The sequence below is a fragment of the Nipponia nippon genome, unplaced genomic scaffold, assembly GCF_047370975.1.
Source record: "Nipponia nippon isolate SJK-2023a ecotype South Korea unplaced genomic scaffold, ASM4737097v1 scaffold_4, whole genome shotgun sequence".
Taxonomy (NCBI): Eukaryota; Metazoa; Chordata; class Aves; order Pelecaniformes; family Threskiornithidae; genus Nipponia; species Nipponia nippon.
This window is the reverse complement of record NW_028262358.1, coordinates 85,410,452-85,429,527: the sequence shown is the minus strand read 5'-3', so window position 1 is coordinate 85,429,527 and position 19,076 is coordinate 85,410,452. Positions and strand designations below refer to the sequence as shown.

At 44.2% G+C, this 19,076-nt stretch overlaps 1 protein-coding gene across 2 annotated transcripts in view; it reads right to left on the bottom strand.

The window, feature by feature from the left end:
* Window positions 1-19,076, bottom strand: part of BACH2 (BACH transcriptional regulator 2) — a 192,776-nt gene that overhangs the window by 83,459 nt on the left and 90,241 nt on the right. For both annotated transcript variants that reach the window (XM_087777141.1, XM_087777140.1), the window contains one exon: window positions 4,008-4,159. The gene's annotated coding sequence lies outside the window, so the exon portion shown is untranslated. The remainder of the gene's footprint in view (window positions 1-4,007; window positions 4,160-19,076) is intronic.

The window sequence follows — 19,076 nt, the reverse complement described above, 5'->3', positions numbered from 1 at the left end:
CGGTCAATGGCTTTACGTATTCACAACAGGGGGGCAGCAGGAGTAACGGGATTAATTAGTGGCAAAGAAGATTTCCCCTAGATCGTAGGAAAACGCTTTTTGGCCGTTGCGAGCACGACACCTGGGACAGGGTGCCACAGGAGGCTGTGGAGCTCCTCAGGGCAGGAGATGCTCCACACGATGGTGCGCGAGGTGCAGAGCCCTGCTATACCAGTACTATAAAATGGGTGAGAAAATGCCTTCTCCACCGCGCCTTCTCCACTCCAACAGGAAAACGTACCAGAAAAATCATGAAATCCAGGTACGGCCACATCTCACATCAAAATCCTGTAGGATAAAACCACCCATGTCCTCAGCTACGGCTGTGGCACTTCGGAAGTGGGTTTGGTACCGAGAGTTAGGAGTGTTTGGTAAGTCAGTGTTCAGAGGGTTGCCATTTCACCTTCAGAAATCTGATTTCCTTCTTAATCCAATCAAGATACCTGACCTTTCAGTGCAGATTTAAAAAAAGATACGTTTTTCCCAGGCTGTGGTGGTAGGCGGGTGACAGACACGTAATCACCAAAATCTACATCTTAAAATTTTACATTATTTACATCTGCCTACAGATGGTGGAAGGACAGATTTCAAGAAATCTTATTTTAAAAATTTTGAAATATTCTGAAGAGCTCATACCTAGCAAATATGAAATTTCTGTGCAGAGGTTTCTGAGTTTCACGTTGCTTTTTTTTTTGTCTATGAACAAAGCACTTAAATGCCATTGCTGAATTCCCAACACTGCATAAGCAGTACAAATTAGGACAATTTATTAGACACAGAATGCCATTGATTAGGATGTTATTTTTGCCTCTTTTAAAAGAAAAGACATAGGTGTAAACCAAAGTGAGAAACGTGAGCAGAGAGTGGAAATTGCTAGGAATCACTGCCCGTCTCCGCTGGGATGCCAGCAGCCCTGCTCCAACATCTGCTCCAAGGCACGGCCACATCCCCAGCGCTCCAGCACAGCCCCATTGGTACACTGCCATTAGCGATCGTTCGGGATAATGAACTGCGAGCCGCTCGGCAAAGAGCACAGCTTCTCCCTAATTCCTCTACTCCCTCATTATAACATACACGGTCTAACCTGCCCACGATTAATTCCCAGAGGACCTGGATAAATGGTTTTTTTATCTTGACATATGCACTACAGTAGGGTTTTGCAATCTGCTCCATCAGAACAAGGAATCATAGAATCATTGAATCGTTAAGGTTGGAAAAGAAACCTTCTGCTTTGAATTCAAACATCAATACGTATTATTTTTATGGAGATCACATCAATCAGCATCCTAGTAGTATTATACAAACTAAATAATAAGTGGAAGGAGGGGGAAGGTATACTTGTTTACTAAATACACTGCACCCTGGGAAAAGCAAGAAGAATACGGTTGTTACAGCTGGGTCAACCTTGTGCAACTGCTCTTTCCAACAGGGCTAATTAACAAAGGAAAGTTCGCTTCTTCCTATGGGAATTGCTATAACAAGGTAATTGTTACAAGCAGGGTTTGTTATCAAAAAAAGCCAGACAGTGGGAAACACTGAGGAATTAAGTAAGCAACTGGCAGCTTGCCTTTGCATCTACCTCTGCTGGCACATATCTGCATGCAAGAGGGGCACAACCCCGGCCAACAACCTGCAAGGCGACACGTGTTTTTCAGGAGTCAGAGCACAGATCATGTTTTAAAAGTTTGGCATATCTCAAGCACCATAGTAAAAAAAAAAAAAAAAAAAAAAAGGAAAGCACATATTTGATGACAGCTCCTATATCCTTACACTGGTACTCAAGTTTATTTGGTCCCCGGACATGATTTTACTGATGGAAACAGGGACTTCTGATTATCTGCATGACAAGAAGCAGCAGGACAAAACTTTCTATACACTTCCTGGAATGAGAGGGCTTTTTTTCCATTTATGTCCATTCAGTTTCTGGCTGCTTTTTCACATCTGCTAAGAAGGATGCCATTTTTAAAGTTAGTTCCTCTGAAAGAGTTTTTAATAGTGAATTTGCAAGATGCCTAATGATAAGCTTTTCACACATCATGAGAAAAGCCTGCAAAAAATTGCGAATAAGGCTTCCAAACCTCATGGGAATGGCGCTAAGTAGGACTAATGAACGACAAGTTGTTTCTGCCTGCCTAGCTGTTATTACTCGTATTTTCAAGTTTTCTTCCCCTAAGACAAGCACTAGAAACAAGTTTCAAGCCAGATCCAAAATTCTTCCATAGTCAGATGATTCCTGCTATCAGGGTTTGATTAATAATTGTACCATATATTGCCAAGTCCACAACGAAATAGCAATGCTCTGCCTTTTTCGGAAAACAAAATCAAACCAACACCTTGTAAGGCCTCTTTGACAGCGAATTCTGTTACTACCCAGCCCTTCTACACTGCCTACTACTTCATCACTGTTATTTTTTGCTGATATTCATCACACCAGAAAAAATTTTCTCCTCTCTTTAAAAACTGAATTTCCATATGCATTAAAAAACCCTGTCCTCCTTTTGCAATACAGTTTTCTTGTTTTAAATAATACTTTTAGCGTCACATAAGCAAATAAAGTACCTCAAATGAAGGTATATTTTTAATATAAACCCTTCAGTTCCAAAATACTCCTATTTCTTTAGAAGTAACATTACAAATCAGTTCCTAAGATTAAAAATGGCGGTAGTAAGCATTCAAGAAAAACTGACCGGCAATGAGTGCTGCGGTCGGCTTCATTGCCCTGTCCTGATTAATCACTAAACTGTGTCGTGTGAATTTGGTACCGCAGTGAATGACCGAGGGCAGGAACACGCACAGCGCCACACAGTGAACCACAGTTTTGTATTATCTCTGGCTCAGGCGGCCTTTTGCCAAGCTGCTCTATCCCACCATCTGAAAGATAAAAACCTCCTAACCACAATGAGATTTGGTTTCATTTAAAAACTTAATGCAATAAAGTTGTGCTCAAGCCTTTTCCCAAACTTGGCAGCTCTGGGGTGTCCCACCCTGTGGACAGCACAGACAGACCACCACATCGGTGCCATCCACGCAGAGGTCCAGAGGCTTCTTCCACCTGCAGATCCATCCCAGAATTAGGGTTAGAACCGCTGACAAGTTAAAAGGGTCAAACCAATTTTTCCCTTTTAGAATAGCCCACTGATTCCATGCCAGGCTGATGCTATGAGAGGTTTCAGAGAAGGATTGAGCCATGATGGGGGAGGAAATGGGTGCACAGCACCACAGCCGCTCCCCGTCTTGGGAGGAAAAATCAAAGCATACAACACGCACCAGGAACTACTACCCAGACTGAGGAGATGATAGGAAGGGGTCTGCAGCTCCGCCAATCCCTTTTTTCCCTAGCAGACCTGTGCACGGCTTTCTCCACCCTCCTACAGCCAGGTGGAGCAGCTAACTCCACCTGGAAGGAGCTGGAGGTGGCAACGAAGATACTACTGATGCTTAAAGAGCCTTTCAGGGCAGCAGGCTGAAAGGAGAAGCAGCGCCTGGGCTCCTCCGAGGGAAGTACTCTGGAAACCCAAAGGAGGAGGATATGGGTTTTATGATGGGAAAAATACAGAGATGCCTGCAGTCCTGCTGAGCAAGGGACGGCCTCCAAACTCGTGCGGAGCACGTGCAGCTTCGGCAGAGCACACTGAGGTAAGTGTACATGCGCTTACCCAGTTGTGGAGAAAAACGAAGCATAATTAAGGGGATGGGGGGAAGAGAAGCTATTTTAAGTACTTCTTGCTACAGTTTACTATGTGGTAGCAGAACACTTAGAAAAGCCTTCAAAATGACAATCACCATTTAGGTTAAAAAAGCAAGTAACTACTTCAATAACAATTTATTCACCACCTAATGTTTGCTGTTGAATTACAGCTTTTACAGTATTTTTCTGAAGTATGATGCTTACTGCCTCCACCTTGCCTCCCCAAGACCTTTTTTTTTCTTTTTTCCTTTAAATAAAAGGAATTTGAATCATGACTTACATGTAACTTTTCTAGGTTCTGTGCTGGCTAAAATGTTCTCACGATGCAGGGAACAGGATCAATGGAGAAATTAAGAGGCTGCAGCAATCCATTAAGAAGTGGCCCTCCAAAGCTTTGTAGGGCAATGTTCTGGCAACTCCGTCGATAGCAACCTAAAATAAAATAAAGGCAGGCATTAAAAAATTCAAGCACTGAATCATCACAAAACCCCTCTTTTTTTTTTTTTCCTTCTAATTCTAAAACCAGTTTGGGGCCTTTTTTTTTAAACATAGAAGGTCTTTATATCAAACATGACAATTACATTATGCCCATTACATGCCTCCTCTTACCGAAAGCTGTAGACACCTTACAACAAAGACTATGTTTTTCTTGCATTCTTATAGCACCCAGACATATGAGGTCCCTGAGAAGAATTACAGAACAGATAAACTAATGCTTCTGTGATTATTCTACCAGATCATATGGCAGGTATGTGCATGTCTATGCACACATACTAGGAAATTCTTTACAATGAGGGTGGTGAGGCACTGGAACGGGTTGCCCAGAGAAGCTGTGGATGCCCCATCCCTGGAAGTGTTCAAGGCCAGGTTGGATGGGGCTTTGAGCAACCTGGTCTAGTGGAAGGTGTCCCTGCTCATGGCAGGGGGGTTGGACTAGATGAGCTTTAAAGGTCCGTTCCAACCCAAACCATTCCGTGGTTCTATGAAACTGCACATCATACCAGAAAGGTGTTCCAACAAAACTAGCAAAATGATCCAACACACTTTACAATTAATACTGGCTTTTGTCAAAACTTTGCTTTGATTTTATCAAGGAATTTAAGTCAGGAACATCAAATTTTTTCCTTTGTTTCCACTTTATTCTGGGGATCTTCAGAGAAGAAACACCATCAGCCTATTTCGGTGTCCCCCAGTGTCATGCTCCTCTGTCCACCCTAAAGCAAAGCTACCTGTCATGCCAGTCCATGTGAAAAGAAAATTGGAGAGGGACTAAAATGTTCGTGTGCCCACAGCAAATTCATCGTGCTTCCACCACCGTGCAAGAGGCTTGGAGCTCAGTCCCTGGAGGAGAGGCACTTTGGGACAGGGAGGGCTGCTGAGAGCAGGGGTTGGGGGGCTGGAAGAGGGGGTGAACTCCCCAGCACCCGAGTCCTGGTATTCGCACACAGCCAAGATCCGACCCAACGCCCAGTCCCAGCTGACTCCGAAAAGGCTTCCCCCATCTACCAAGGAAGCGGTCATGCTCTGAAGTGGTTAAGCAGGAGGGTGGGAAGGAAATACTTGTGGAAGGAGAAGTAATTAGTTTTAAGTCACAGGGATTTTCAAGTTGAAGTTTTCAAGTTGCCGGTGCCCAACACTTTACTGTTTCCCTGGAAAAAAACATTTGAATGCTTAACTACTATTTACTTGAATAAAGTTGGCAATTGGGAGTGGAAAGGAAGATGATTTTCTTTTGAACAGAAAGGGACAGCAGCAGTACAAGCAGTGGCATGTATCTATCTTCCCAGGATCACTGCGAGGGCTGTGTCTGCAGAATTACCTCAAACTAGATAAAGGGGGAGGGCGAGGGGAAGGAAAATAAAACCCAAAAGTTTAGATTTTTTAAAAAAACTATTATTCTTCTGAAACTTGCAAAATGAACTCTTCAGTAAAAACTTCTAGTTTCTCAAGAAATGTCTACTGACTCCATTAAAAAGTCAAAAAATAACACAAAGCAGTGCAAATGAAAGAGGTTTGGTGGTTGTTTTTTATACGTATGCGGTTCCTGGTAAAAAAAGGCCAATTCTTTCTGAGCTACAGCATTTTACTCCAAGCCTTGTAGAGACCTGATCACTTATGAAAAGCAGGTTATTTCTTCTGGATGGCACCCTCCTAGATGATTTACCAACAGATGCTCAAAATACTGCTACCTTTAAGGATTATCTATACGGGTACTTGAAAAGAATCATGAGGCTATGCTAGGAACACAAGGCTTGTCTCTCTTCAGTTTATAAAATTTTCTCCAACTGGACATAATGTTCATCCACAGACTGTAAGAGGATCAAATATTTATGGCTGCAAATATACATTATCTAAATTGCCTATAAAACTAAAAATATAAACTCCAAATCTGTTCAGTCATAAATCACTGGTAGAACAAAAATAACTGTTGCTTACTCAATGGCCAAAGGAATAAAACCGGGGAAGGCTCTGTTTTTTCAAGGACAAGTTAGTTTTCTGAGCTAAAATTGCACTTGCCACAGCATATCAGAAGGAAAGGAGAATAAACAGAAGTGGGGAACAGGGAAAGAAGAAAAAAAACAGGGTGGGGGGGGAAGACTTTCAGTGCCATGCTTTTCTGAGAAGGTGTGATTGATGTTCACTGCTGTAGAAAGCTTGAGGCTGCATCCCAAACATTTCATCCCCTTCTGCAAATGTCTCACTCTGTATCTCTCCCCATGTTCCCTAGATATTCTTGCCCTATGCGGGGTGATCCAGCCAGCATCAGGTTTTACACATGATCTAAAACATGAAAGCAGGAATCTCTCTGCCCAGGGGTCAGCTTAGGGTAGAATGAAATCTAACCCCACGCCTACGCTCAACACGAGGGTTTCTTCATGCTTTCCATTTGATAAAAGAATTTTCTTTCTGAAACAGGCAAATTATTAAAAGCAAAACTGTTGCTACAGCTGTAAACTTACAAGGAATACATGAAAACTGAGCTTATACAAAATGAAGAGCCAATAGTGCATCTGCTGAAGAGCAGTTTCAGCATTTTAACACGCAGACTGGCTAGGATGGGAAGAGCTGGGTCCTAGGCAGGGGAAGAGGCACTCTCCACTCCAAGGCTTGCTCACATCAAGGTCTCGGCTCTCAGCACAGCCCTGCACACATGGGCAATCAGTTATAGGATCACGAGAGGCCACCAAATCATTGTTCAACATCAACTTGAAGACCCAGCTTCTGGAGTCACGGGGAGGGCAAGGAAACTTTATTTTAAAAAGAAGCATCTGCCTTCACAGCTGCATAGAAAGCTACAAAAATAACAATACTTCAAACAAGACACTGTAAGCTTTTTTTTTTTTTAAAAAACGTACATTGTTTAACAACCTCTTGTACGTTTTTGAACCAGGTTACCCTTTTTTTCCCCTTTCTGAGGGCTTCCAGTACTGCTTGGCAGATCAAGTTAGCACTGAAGAATGTAAACATGAAGAAAGACACACCAGATACCACAACTGGCAGAAGGAAACATGAAGCTAAAAAAGTATTTACTTCAAGAAAACACCTTCCAGCTTGGATTTCTGTTATACAGAGTGTTTCAAAGAGAGGTTTTGTTGTTAATGTAAAATAATGAGAGCTTTGATGCTTAAGAGGAGGAGAACTGATAAGTTCTTCAGTTTGCAATGAACAAACCAAGAAAGATGATTTGAGAAGAGCGTGATAAATGTACCTGGGTATTACTCCGGTTAGCATGAAAGATGTTTCAAACACAGCAAATTGTGTAATCATGCTCCAGAAAACCAGAGAAGTTGGGCCGACAATGAGGGAGGTGAGCAACAAATACACAGTTGGGTTAGCAAACGCACCTATGTTCACAACAGCCGCGTAAAATTAGGGCTAAGTAAAATGAACCCACGTGACAAGATGAGTTGGTGAGCTTCTCACAGACACGGACAGGAGAAAAAAATATCTAAGGAAGGCTGTGCACCAGCAAGCAGGAAGAAGTGAGCACGGATGTGCAAATAGAGCTGGTGTTTTCTGAAGCAACACATCACTTGGCTGCTTACACAAACGTGCAGAAATTCGTCCCAGTGAAGTCAAGGATCCCAGGCTGTTACATGCAGTACCATCACAGATTAGCAAACATGTTTTCTTTATGTTTTGTGTGTTTTTGAGTGAAGCTGAAGAATATTTCTTTCTGGCTGAAACAGCTTCATTGGAACATCTGTAGCTTGCAACTGCTTGAAGGATTGCCTGAGGCTGAGAAGGTATTTGCAATGCTCCTGACATCTAGTGCAGGATCTCTCCCTGAAATCTGTAAATTAAACCCAAGATGATATCGATACCTATGTCAGAAAAGATGCACAGCCTGGCTTCTCTATCAGTGCATTTAATTTCCCCCTAATAACGTGCTCGATTCTTCCAAAGAGAAGGAACATGCTCATCCATCACTCCTGCTTGTGCTCATGTGCACCGTTTGGCCAGGGGCAGCCAAAGCCAGGAGTCCGAAGGGCATGCAAGCTTCTTCCCTGGTGCCCAGAGGTGGGATGTAGAAGACCACCACAATGGAGGAAGTGTGGACCAGAAGCAGGGAGGCACCCACCCAGGACCGCGAGGACCAGCTCTGCGGCGTGTCCCTATCTGGGAGAGCTGTGTCAACAGCCAGCGGAGATGAGATTGAGCTGCTCGCTCAGATAATGGCAAAACCACGTGAGGAATCAGTCTGGCTAGAAACCACAACTGAAGTCATCAGGAGAAGCAGCAAGATAACCGCCGCTGACTGACTGAAGGGGAAGGCAGCTGCTGCTGCCCTGCGCTGGCCAGGGAAGCGCTCCAAGGTCTGCAAACTGGATTTTCCCCAGCTACACTTAACAGCACCAACTAGGCTTAAACGGAAAACCCTCAGAGGAGCTGGGGGATGTGCGTGGGGGGAATTTTCCACCCCCTCTTGTCCTCTGGTTGCAGTTAACTCTGTGACACATCAACCAGGCTGGGCTAGGAGAGGCGGGAGACTGCAGTTCAAGAGCATCACCACAGGAACTTGTAAATCTTTTTATCGTTGGAATATACTTGACTTAAAATAAAGCCACCGTTGAAAATATTTTATCTTGGTGGTATGACTCATGAAAGAACAGCTAGGTGTAAAAGGAATGTCTAATACATGCTGTGAGAAAGACCCCCACACAACAACATTACGAAATGACACAAGATGAACATTTATTCCTGACGCAGTAAAACCAATACACAGCAAAAGTCACAGCCTAATACTTTATGTCAGATCTGATGAAAATTCAGATATCTGGTGTATTTCTCCTTAAGGACTAGACATTTGGGTTAATACACATGCAAACAGGAGAAAATAAGACGGTTCAGTGATGAGGATGAATTGCTGTCCCTGCTTCCCAGGGTGGCGCGAAATGATGCAGCTCACTGGGTTTATGCTCTGGGACTCCTGCCCCAATGCACGTGAACTGCGAGAAGGCAGGCCAGCCCTGCCGAAAGGATGTTCCCGCGTTAAACGATTATCACAGTCAGACTTTTACTGCAGATTTCTTTTAAAAAATGCAAATCGAGAAAACAGTTAAAATACAGAATGAAAGAACGGGCCACAGTCAACCACAAAAACTCCCCATAAGGTTCAGCATGTGGGAAACAGATAAGTAAATGCTGCAAAAGATGAACAATATTTAAGTATTAACACAAATGGTTTTTTTGGGAAGGTTTATCTGGCATCTCTACCGGTTTTCCTCCAAGCTCTAATACAAAAATAACTACGTCTAACTGCGACTGGGAGAGATGGCAGCAGCTCAACATTGCTCCCTTTTTTTCTCTGTGCTCAGAAAAAAACCCTACCATCTTACAACATCAGACAAAGTAATTTTCAGGTGATTTCAGATCAGGGTGAAGTCAGTGATGCATTTGCCAGTTCAGAAAGTTCAGTCCGTGGTCTCATTTTCATCAGCCTGTGAAATGAGGACATATGTGCGCAACACGAGGGCAGGAGAAATAAAGCCCTTCTCCGAGCTGTACAGCTGGTCCCCCACGCTCTAGCATGAAGTGAAAGAGTTATCCTTTAGCTCATACAAATGCTGAACGCAACAGTTGAGCATCAAACTATGAAGCAGAGGGAGCCCAGGTTTTGAGCTACAGCAGTGGCTGCTCCAAGTGAATGGAGAGGTGCTACAAAAAGCCAAAAGCCGCGAGTCATCTAGCTCAACCTATTGAGCTCAATTCCTCCAGGAACCCACCTCCCCCTTGGGTCACCAACTCCACCAAGCAAAGGCCAAACGCTGCTCCTCCTCTCCTCAGAGGTAATCTCCATCTGCTTCGGCAGAAAGAAGCAAGAAGAGCCACAGCGTGCAGAGCAGGACCCATTTGTCTCATTCCCACCCATACCGATGGTCTACCACGAGCCTGTGCAAGCTGTGGTGGGACCGACAGCAGGACAATGCTGCTTCTCACGTGAAGGGGTTGCTTCTCCTTCTTACACCTACACCAAGCAGGGGAAAGTTGTAAGACCTGAAAATGTTTTGTGCGTTATCTTCACTCGTAACAAACAGAAAAAGAGAAAGGCAGAATTGTGATGGGAAAGGGCTTCAAAAATACGTTCCCTGTTGGGTGAACTCAAGCCTGTTTAACAAGAAAAGCCAGAGAGGCCACACACAGTAATGCTGAGAAAAAGGAAATGGTACTTCATTTTAGCCAGAGTCATAAATCTCACCAGCGAGCCTCTAACGGCAAAACGGAGAGTAGGGGAATTTTTATACACAGAATAATTAGTTGCGAGCTGAGATCGGGTTTACTGTGCTGTGCACTCTGCGTGCGCAGCACCTTCTCAACCTGCAAAATACCGCGAGGCTCTGGCTGCCTCGCTGCTGCTGGCTTCACCACGAGCTGTGTGGCTGAAACTCCCAGAAACCCTCATAAAAAAAAAGGTGAAGTGGAGATGGATATTTCTGCTCCACAGAAGTCTTTCTGAGGCAAACCCAGAAAGATGTTTTCAATGGGGAAAATGCACCATGCTTATAAAACCACCCCATCTGCTACAGGGAAGATGGACCAACAGAACACCTAGTCCCACCATTAGCACCCATATCTTCTGGGGTACAGATGCCACTCATGGATTCTGCACAGCAGTCAGTTCGGTCAGGAAAAGGCTGACCCACTGAAGCAGAAAAACAAAATGTGGTCGAGGAAATTCATCAGCCAGCAGCAGCTGCGGAGCTGCCTCACAAGGACTACAGTAATCCGGGCACCACCTCTGCTGGGAACCAGGTAGCCCATTCGTCAGCACTCGTTCCTCGACATCTTCCTCTGTTTCAGAGCACAGCCAGGGACTTCCACTAACAACAGACATGAGCAAAGACTCTACTGCATCTAATAGTCTGACCGCACTTCCAGTCAAAGAAAAGCCGCTTTTCGGTTTCTAGATGAGAGGGTATCCAGGAGACACGTGCCAGAAGCACGCCGGGCGCGCTAGGTGATGCTGCTTCTGATGCTACCTTAGAAGGGACCGACTGGGACTAGAGGAGGAGGTCTGGAAGCCTTCATCCCCAAAAGACACCCAAGTTAGAGAATGGCCCAGAGAGGACAGCAGCTTGCTCCTCTAAGGCTGGCTGAGGACACCTCTGTGATCAAGGAGAGCCCACACCATCTGCATCAGGAGCTCCGAGGTGGCACCAAGCTTGAGGAGGGAGCAGTGGAAGGCTGTGGACCCCTCAGGCTGCCTTGGTGCCCCTAACTACTTTCTGCTCATCTTCTACACTCCTTTTCGTCTCCAACCCAGTGCAAAAAGGCAGCTACATCCCATTGCTCGATCACACTCCTCTGCTGGTCCAGAAAAACTGGATGCGGGTTAAAGCTACAAGGCAGACCAGCTCCACCATACCCACAAGCTTTGTCTGCACGGGGTTAAGCAGCAGCTCTCTTTTGTCCAAAGCTCAGTTCTCTTGCTACTGTATGTTAAACCAAAAGACCAATCTTTATTTACTGCGCTAAACTACAATTATGGGGTTTTTTTAAAATCATTCAGCCTAATGGTATGCAGCTGTCACAGAAATCTTTGAACACATCACTGGCTCTCTTTGAGCTGATTAACCAGCTAAAGAACCATAGCCAAAAGACATGAAAGGATGGGTCCAAATTTCAAACTCTCAGCTGAGCAAAGAATTTCATTCAAAGGACTGTATGAAATGGGAGGGGGGTGAGGGGGGAAGGCTCACAACACAAACGAAGGTTTTGTTTACTACTGATACAAACAGCTGAAACACTCTCCGTCACTCAGTTTGAGAATCAACGCGCACCAGCCTCAAAGCGATGCTGATGGATATTACAGCTGCTACACTGATCTGTGTGGATGCCAATATTCGTGTCATTTTTTCTGGACTGGAATTGAAGGAGAACTTACCATCAAATCTAACTTTATGCTGAAGGAACCTCTGTGTGATATTGAAGACTCCAAGACCAGGAGCTGCACCCCTTCACCTGAACCGCTTCTGTTCAGTGTGTTTCTTCGGATAGCATAGTAATTTTTTTTTAAAATTCAAGACAGCTCCATGTATTTGCTTTTATTTCTAGCATAATGTTTACTATTCCAATCAGAACATTCTGTAATCTCGTCTAAATGTTTTATTATTAATTGCTGCACCCCCCCACCCCACCCTTAATAATTATCCTCGGGAGAGGTAAACATTTCAACACGAGTTACTTTAGTTAAAGCCATGAATATGCATTATTTATTTATTTAGGTAAACAGTAATTAAGAAAAATCACCCAGACCGTCTTCTCTTTGAAACGAGCACTACTTCACCAGCCTTGCCATGGGAATTGCAAGTCCCTTAAACACATACATTACTTTGTCCTCCTCCACCGTGATTTACATTTGTGAGCCTCAGACCACGCAACAGCTGCCAGGAAGACAGTCCCTACGTTGTCCAAGGCCGTGCAGCAAGTCCAAAGCATCCAGACTCACTCTCAAGGATGAGCAGCAAGTACCTAGACGTCAGTAGAGAAGAAAGTAGTAACATCTTGGGTGCAGGATGAGGACCAGAACGCTGCTATCTATCACCCAATATGCTGATTTTTAATTTTTTTGCAGCAAGACCACCTCTACTAACATCAAAACTCTGATGACCCCCCTCTGCTCTCTCTCCACGGACAGAGGGCTACAAACGGAGCGGCTGTCACCACCGCCACCTCTCCATGCTAAGCTGGGGAGCAGCCAGCCCCAAATCAATGAGTGTTTGGTGTCGGAGCAGTCACACAGCCCTGTGTGCCATATGTATATAAGCTATGCATTGGGCAATAAGCAGCTGAGTGACTCCACTCAATTCCCCTGGATTTCTTCCTCAGTTATTACACGACCTCAAATATTGCAACATCCCGTCCTGCCTAATACTTCCACTAACTTCTACCACATGCTGTGACAGAATCAGGCAGCACCACAGGCAATGAAGTCACTTACAGGGAACTAATTTTTTTAAACCAAAAAATTAAGACACGTCAGGCAGTCCTGACATGACTGATCATCCAGCCTAAGGATCACACCAGCGCTACAAGAGAGGAATCAAAATGTCTCCCAAAGACAAAGGGATTTTCGCAGATCTAAAATTATTAAGCAAATAGATAAAACTGCGGTCTGGGCTTTGTTTCAGTTTTCAGAGCTAATTTCCGGCCACCGTTCAGAGAAATGCTTTGCATTTCCATTTCTGACTCACCCGTTTTAACAAGCGCGCTTGCTGGAATTACTAAGCACGGGATCTGATCAAAACATTTCGCTTTCTGAATCAAAGTCCTTTTCAATTTTATTGACGCGAGCTTATCTATAAATTTAACGTGGTGACTGACAACACTGGTGATGTGCGGGTATGGTCCAGGCGGGCGATGTGATGGGTCAGAGGAGCCCTCTCCCACCGGGCGCCTGGCGTCCCACCGAGGCACAGGGACATCTCCCAGATTCTGCACAACCGCTCGTCACAGGCTGATACCGGTCTCTCGCATACTGATCACAAAATAACACACACTCCGAGAGACACGCTTAAATGTCGGGTATGAATGAAAAGCATTCCTGAAAAGAATCTGTTATGAAACCGAAAATCGGGGACCGCCGCAGCGCTGTGCCTAAGTTGAGTCATCAGTTCCCCTTACAGCCTAATAATTGACACTGCCTTGATCAGAATGACTGATCCGAATGTTGCTTTGTGTTTGTGTGTTTTTTGTTGTTTTTTTTTTATTTAAAAAAATAGATTTCCTATGTAAACAAGCCGCCTGTCATCTCGCAGGAGTGTTTGTATTCGCCAGATCATGGGAAACATCTGTCAAAAACAGATTTCGCTCTCCTCAGTCAGCTCAGTACAGTTTGAATCAGACTGTACTACAAAGAAACCAAAAGCAGGTCTTGTTACGGAAAGAATATGCTGCCAACTCGCAGTGGAAGCACTGATTTTATTGCATTTTCTTGGGATTAAATGCTGCAAAGATTATTAGAAGAATTCTCTCCTTCTGCTGCGGGATCTCTTCCCCCAAAGGAAACCCTGGGAATTTAAGAGCTTCTGTTCTCCCCTCTTCCTGTGCTTTTCTAAAATTAAGTATCTTCTAGGAAGATGCGAGAAGAATCAAGTTTCAATGAAGCTTCAGAGCATGCTGATTTCCCACCTTTCAACACCGATACTCGGATAACGGAGTGATTCCCCTTCTGATGCTTTCAACAAACATGCACTCCCACGCGTCTGTATCCCTCAGGTCACACCTCCCCAGAACGATTCATTAATTATTTTCACATCTTCTAAACAGGGAAAGATCAAGTGAGCCTGCAACTGCCTCTAGTGGTGTTTTCTGAAGAAAAGGTGACACAAAACTGCGTGGTTGCTACTACCAGGGTAAGGGTGATGCTAGACAGCTGTACTGTGGGTCTTCTGCCAGGGAATCTGCCCTGGAATAGCAAAATCATTAGAACAACAACAAAAAAAAAGAAACCAAAGGGAGAAACAAGTGTGAGACTGTAACAGAAGGAGGATTAGGCCACCCCATTAGCATGAAAACGGAGAGGAGATGACTGGGGCAGGAGCACCAGGCTCAATGGGTATCACCCAGGTGTCAAGGCTGGGACTGAACACAGAGCCCTGTTAAATGGACCGATAATTTACAGATTAAGGGGACAGTATTTGAAACATTTAACAGCGGATACATGATCTTATTAGAAGTATGTCCCTGGATGGGTGAGAAATTAATGGCCATACCTATAGTAGGCTTTGTCGGTAGACTGAAACCGCCAGTACTGTGGAGCTGATGTGATGCCCAATTGTGTTTTGCCTGGCAGCAACTCCAGCCTGGTGCTGCAGACTGAGCACCCTCCAGCAGCTGGAGTACACCAGCAGCGCTGCCAGAGGCACAGCTCTCAGCTTGTATCAGTAACTCATGCATTACACAGCATGCTACTAATTCTCCAAAACAAGGCATGGAGAGAGGAGAACCTCAGTATACTTTGGAGAAGGTGAAGGAACACCCATATAAACACCACGTACGGAGACTAATACAATGGTAGATTTTAGAACAAGACAGACTAAATCCAAAGCTGTGGAGGAGAAGGAATGATGGAACAAATGGCATAAAAAGGGAAAAGAAAATTATTTACTGGCTGGAGATTACATTAGATTTTATTTCTGTAACTGTGTACGTGGCTGGACATGAAGCTAATACTTAGAAGTATCTGTAAAATATTGTACTCCATCTCCTTCAAATGGGTCAAAGCGGATTTAGATGAAAGTCTTCCTTTTCAATGACAAAACATCTTAATGCAAGAAATTTACACAGCTCTTTTGAAAGAAGAAATGACTGCAGAGCTACGTTTATGAAACAAACCTACGACAATACTAAACAAGATGCAATCTCAGTTGTGATTTAGAAACGACATCCAGAAGCATATAGCTTTAGCTATATTCAGCACAGAATCCAATGAATTTCATCAACCTTACAACATTATTTGGGGAATCTCATATCTACACTTTTACTTTCTTCAGCTACTTTAGAGAGAAATGGACAGACACACTCCCAAAATGTGAGGAAACACACTATTTTGGCCAGATTTGAGAAGAGACTGCACTTAGTTAGCACTGATTTTATCTGCCTGACCTAGGATAACACATGCTTTTGACTGCAACTTTTATAAACTCTTTCAAGTTTTATTATTCCAAGGTACAAGGGTGGCAATACTAAGACAGAGGAAACAGAGAAAAACTGAATGGGAATTAAAAGCACTTTGCACTCTCAAGCCAGCAAGCAAAAGAATCGTATTTGGCTTCATGAGAGCACTGCCAATACTACCAAACCATTTGCCATCTGGCACTGCGTGCCAGTGGGTTGTGTACAAATGTACGTTAGTGTTTTGATGCAAACAAAGTGGGCGAAATTTGAACTGTATCTGCCACGGCTGCTTTTTAGTTCATTTTGCACCCACTCCTGAATGTCACGATGAAAAAAATCAAGGCATGGGGAACAAAGCAAAACAGAGTTCACCATTTCATAAAAAAAGGTAACTAGAATAGGAAAGACTATGCTTTACATGTCTGTCTAGTTCTCCCTAACAGCTCAACTCAAACAGAAAACTTGGGCACTAGATGAATTTCTTCTTCAGTTTCATGCCATCTGAAAACAGAAGTTAATATCAGTTTTCTCACCATCCCAGTTAACCATCACTCAAAGCAGTAGTAAGAACCAGCATGCATTAGGCCAGAATCAAAGTCAACTCCATAACCAGAACAAAGAATGATTTTCTTCGCAAGCTCCCTTCTCTGCTCCTAAACTGTGGCTATCCCAGCTTCAGGGATGTCCGGCACGATCCACTCTCACTGCTCATTCCTGTAAGAAAAATGTTCTCTGCACCCAGTAATTATAGCTTAACTTTGCCACCTGAAAGAGCCTCTCTTTCCGATTCTCATGGCTTTTGGAGGGTTTTTGTGTTTTGTTTTTGACTCATACCATAAAACCTGCCTGTTCTGCCTTGATTACCTTGTTTTATTATTCTCTGTAGTCCTGGCATTTGTTTAAAATTATGCAAAAAATAGGCAGTTGCACAGAGAACAATTAGTACAGCAAGTGCTGTAACCAGGCAGTGTTATATATTTTATTGCTTATGAAGCCAGTGTATCAGAACCAGCCAAATCTATTAGTTTGGTCTGAAAGTATACTTTTCCTTTCCTGCTTGCAACAGGATAATTAATACTTGGAAGAAATAATGGAGAAAATAAGCATGGTGGTAGGTGAGCACACCTAATGACATAAGCTCACATTTGGATCAAGGGTTGTGGTTTGGGACCTACCTCTAGGAAAAAAGAATAACAAAGTTTGTGTCCCAGTGTGTGTCAAGGACACTTACCACACTGTCTGTTCAGCCGTCATCCCGAATTACTCATTACCTGTGCCAGTGTCCTCATCCCGCTGAAAAAGTCTGTACTTCTCCCTGAAGCTCTGCAAGCGAAAAATTAAATCTAATGCTTTCCCATTTGTTCAGAGTGGCTGATGAAAAACTCATTAATGAATACTTGGGCAAAAAGGCTCTCCACAATTACAGCACACAGCTATAAAAGGCAATGCACAATGGCCAGCAAATGTTTCTGTGTAGAAATAGGCTTAACACAGCTTCCTACTTGGTAAATAGTGAGAGGAAATTCTGAATAAATATTTGTTTTCCCGTATTTATTTCTACACTGGGTGAGGCAAGACAAAAGGATGTTTAGGCACTGAACTGATTTCAGGTTTTGTTCTCTGTGCATGATTTGGCCTGCAATGTTATAGGGCTTTTAATCTCATATACCTTGTGGATCCTTTTATCATCACCATCATAATGAAACCAGACACAGCTTACTTCCCGTTCCCCCAGCCCCAGACCAGCAGGGCATGCTGAAATGAGAGAGTCACCCATGTAAAACTGACTGAAGAAGGCTACCCATCATTTCAGCCACTTGGCTTCACCACCCAGCACCAAACGGTGCCACCTCAAGGTGTTCCTGCCAATGTGCAGGTCAAGCAGCAGCATAACCCAAACCATAAAGGACCAGAAGACATCCAATGTAGCTTGTCCACAGCAAAGGCAGAAAACAATCCCTGAGTGTTTCTACAATTCCTGTTGCTCTCGGCGCAATCAGATTTTATTGAACTGTAATCTTAGGTAAGTATATTGAGTCTTACAGCTAAAGTCAATTACACAACGTTAAATAGCTGGCTTCCTGATTTGCAGGATGAAAATCACTTCTTTGGTATAAAGCTAAATTAGTTCAATAACTTGTTACTTGTAGCTTGGGTGTGGGGTTGAAACAGCAATGGACAACTAAGCCGTTGCCATATTTTCAGGCAGCAGCCCCTTGGAGCTGTAAGCAGATCAAATTCCCAGGTTTACCAGTTGGGAAAAGGGATAAGCATGGCAGGTGGAGAAGGGACACCCAGTGTCAGCAGCACCACATCTCAAACCAGCTGTATTTTCTCATGACAGGTGACTCTGAGCTAACCAGCCTCAGAAGGGGTGAGACATTGCTTTTCCTGTAACTGAGAACCCTCATACTTAGAGGTTTGGGTTAGATGCAGCAGCCAACCTGGAGCCGCATTGTGCCTCTCCAAGCAAGACGCAGGCTCTTTATTAATCCAAAATGGGATTAACTAGAACAAAATCAATGGAGCTGCTCCCAGGTCTACCAAGGCTTATGCACCCTCTGTCTCTGGAGGGCTCTAAAACACAGCCTTTCCAGCGCATCCCCCAGTGCCTGGCACTACCCCTGCTTGCCTGCTGCCTTCTCACGCACTCTCCACGGATGTCCACTCCTGGCCATGGTCAGAGGCAGGGCTGGTGGACCTGTGGTATGACCCTCGTTCAGCACCCGGGCTCAGAATTTAGGCTGCTGTGTGCTGCCGTCAGCTGGGGTCTGAATGAGAAACCGGAACCAAACCAAACCATGTCGTGAATGAGGAGAGAGGGAAAGCTGGGTGCAGTGAAGTGGTGGGGAAAAATAAACAGGAAAGTAACTTAATGAGAGAGTTACTGAAGAAAAGCCAACCTGCCCAAGACAAAGGCTGGCTGCCATTCAGGAGTAAGTAGGTGAGGGAGGACCTGGGAGGGAAGAGCACCTTGTGCCACTTCTGTATCCTACCAGACACAAGTCATGACGGAGAGGAAAATTCTCACAGAAGGGTCAGCATAGGGAGAATCGGTGGCAGAGAGAGGTCCAGGTGACTGTGGATCTCAAAGCAAGGCTGCAGAAGTGTTTCTGGGGCCATGGGACGAGGGCTGAAATACAGCAGGGATGGGAGGACTACGCAGGTCCCAAAGAGGAGGATCTCTTATTAAGGCTGGCAGCTCGGAGAAAGTCGAGGGTCAGGTCAA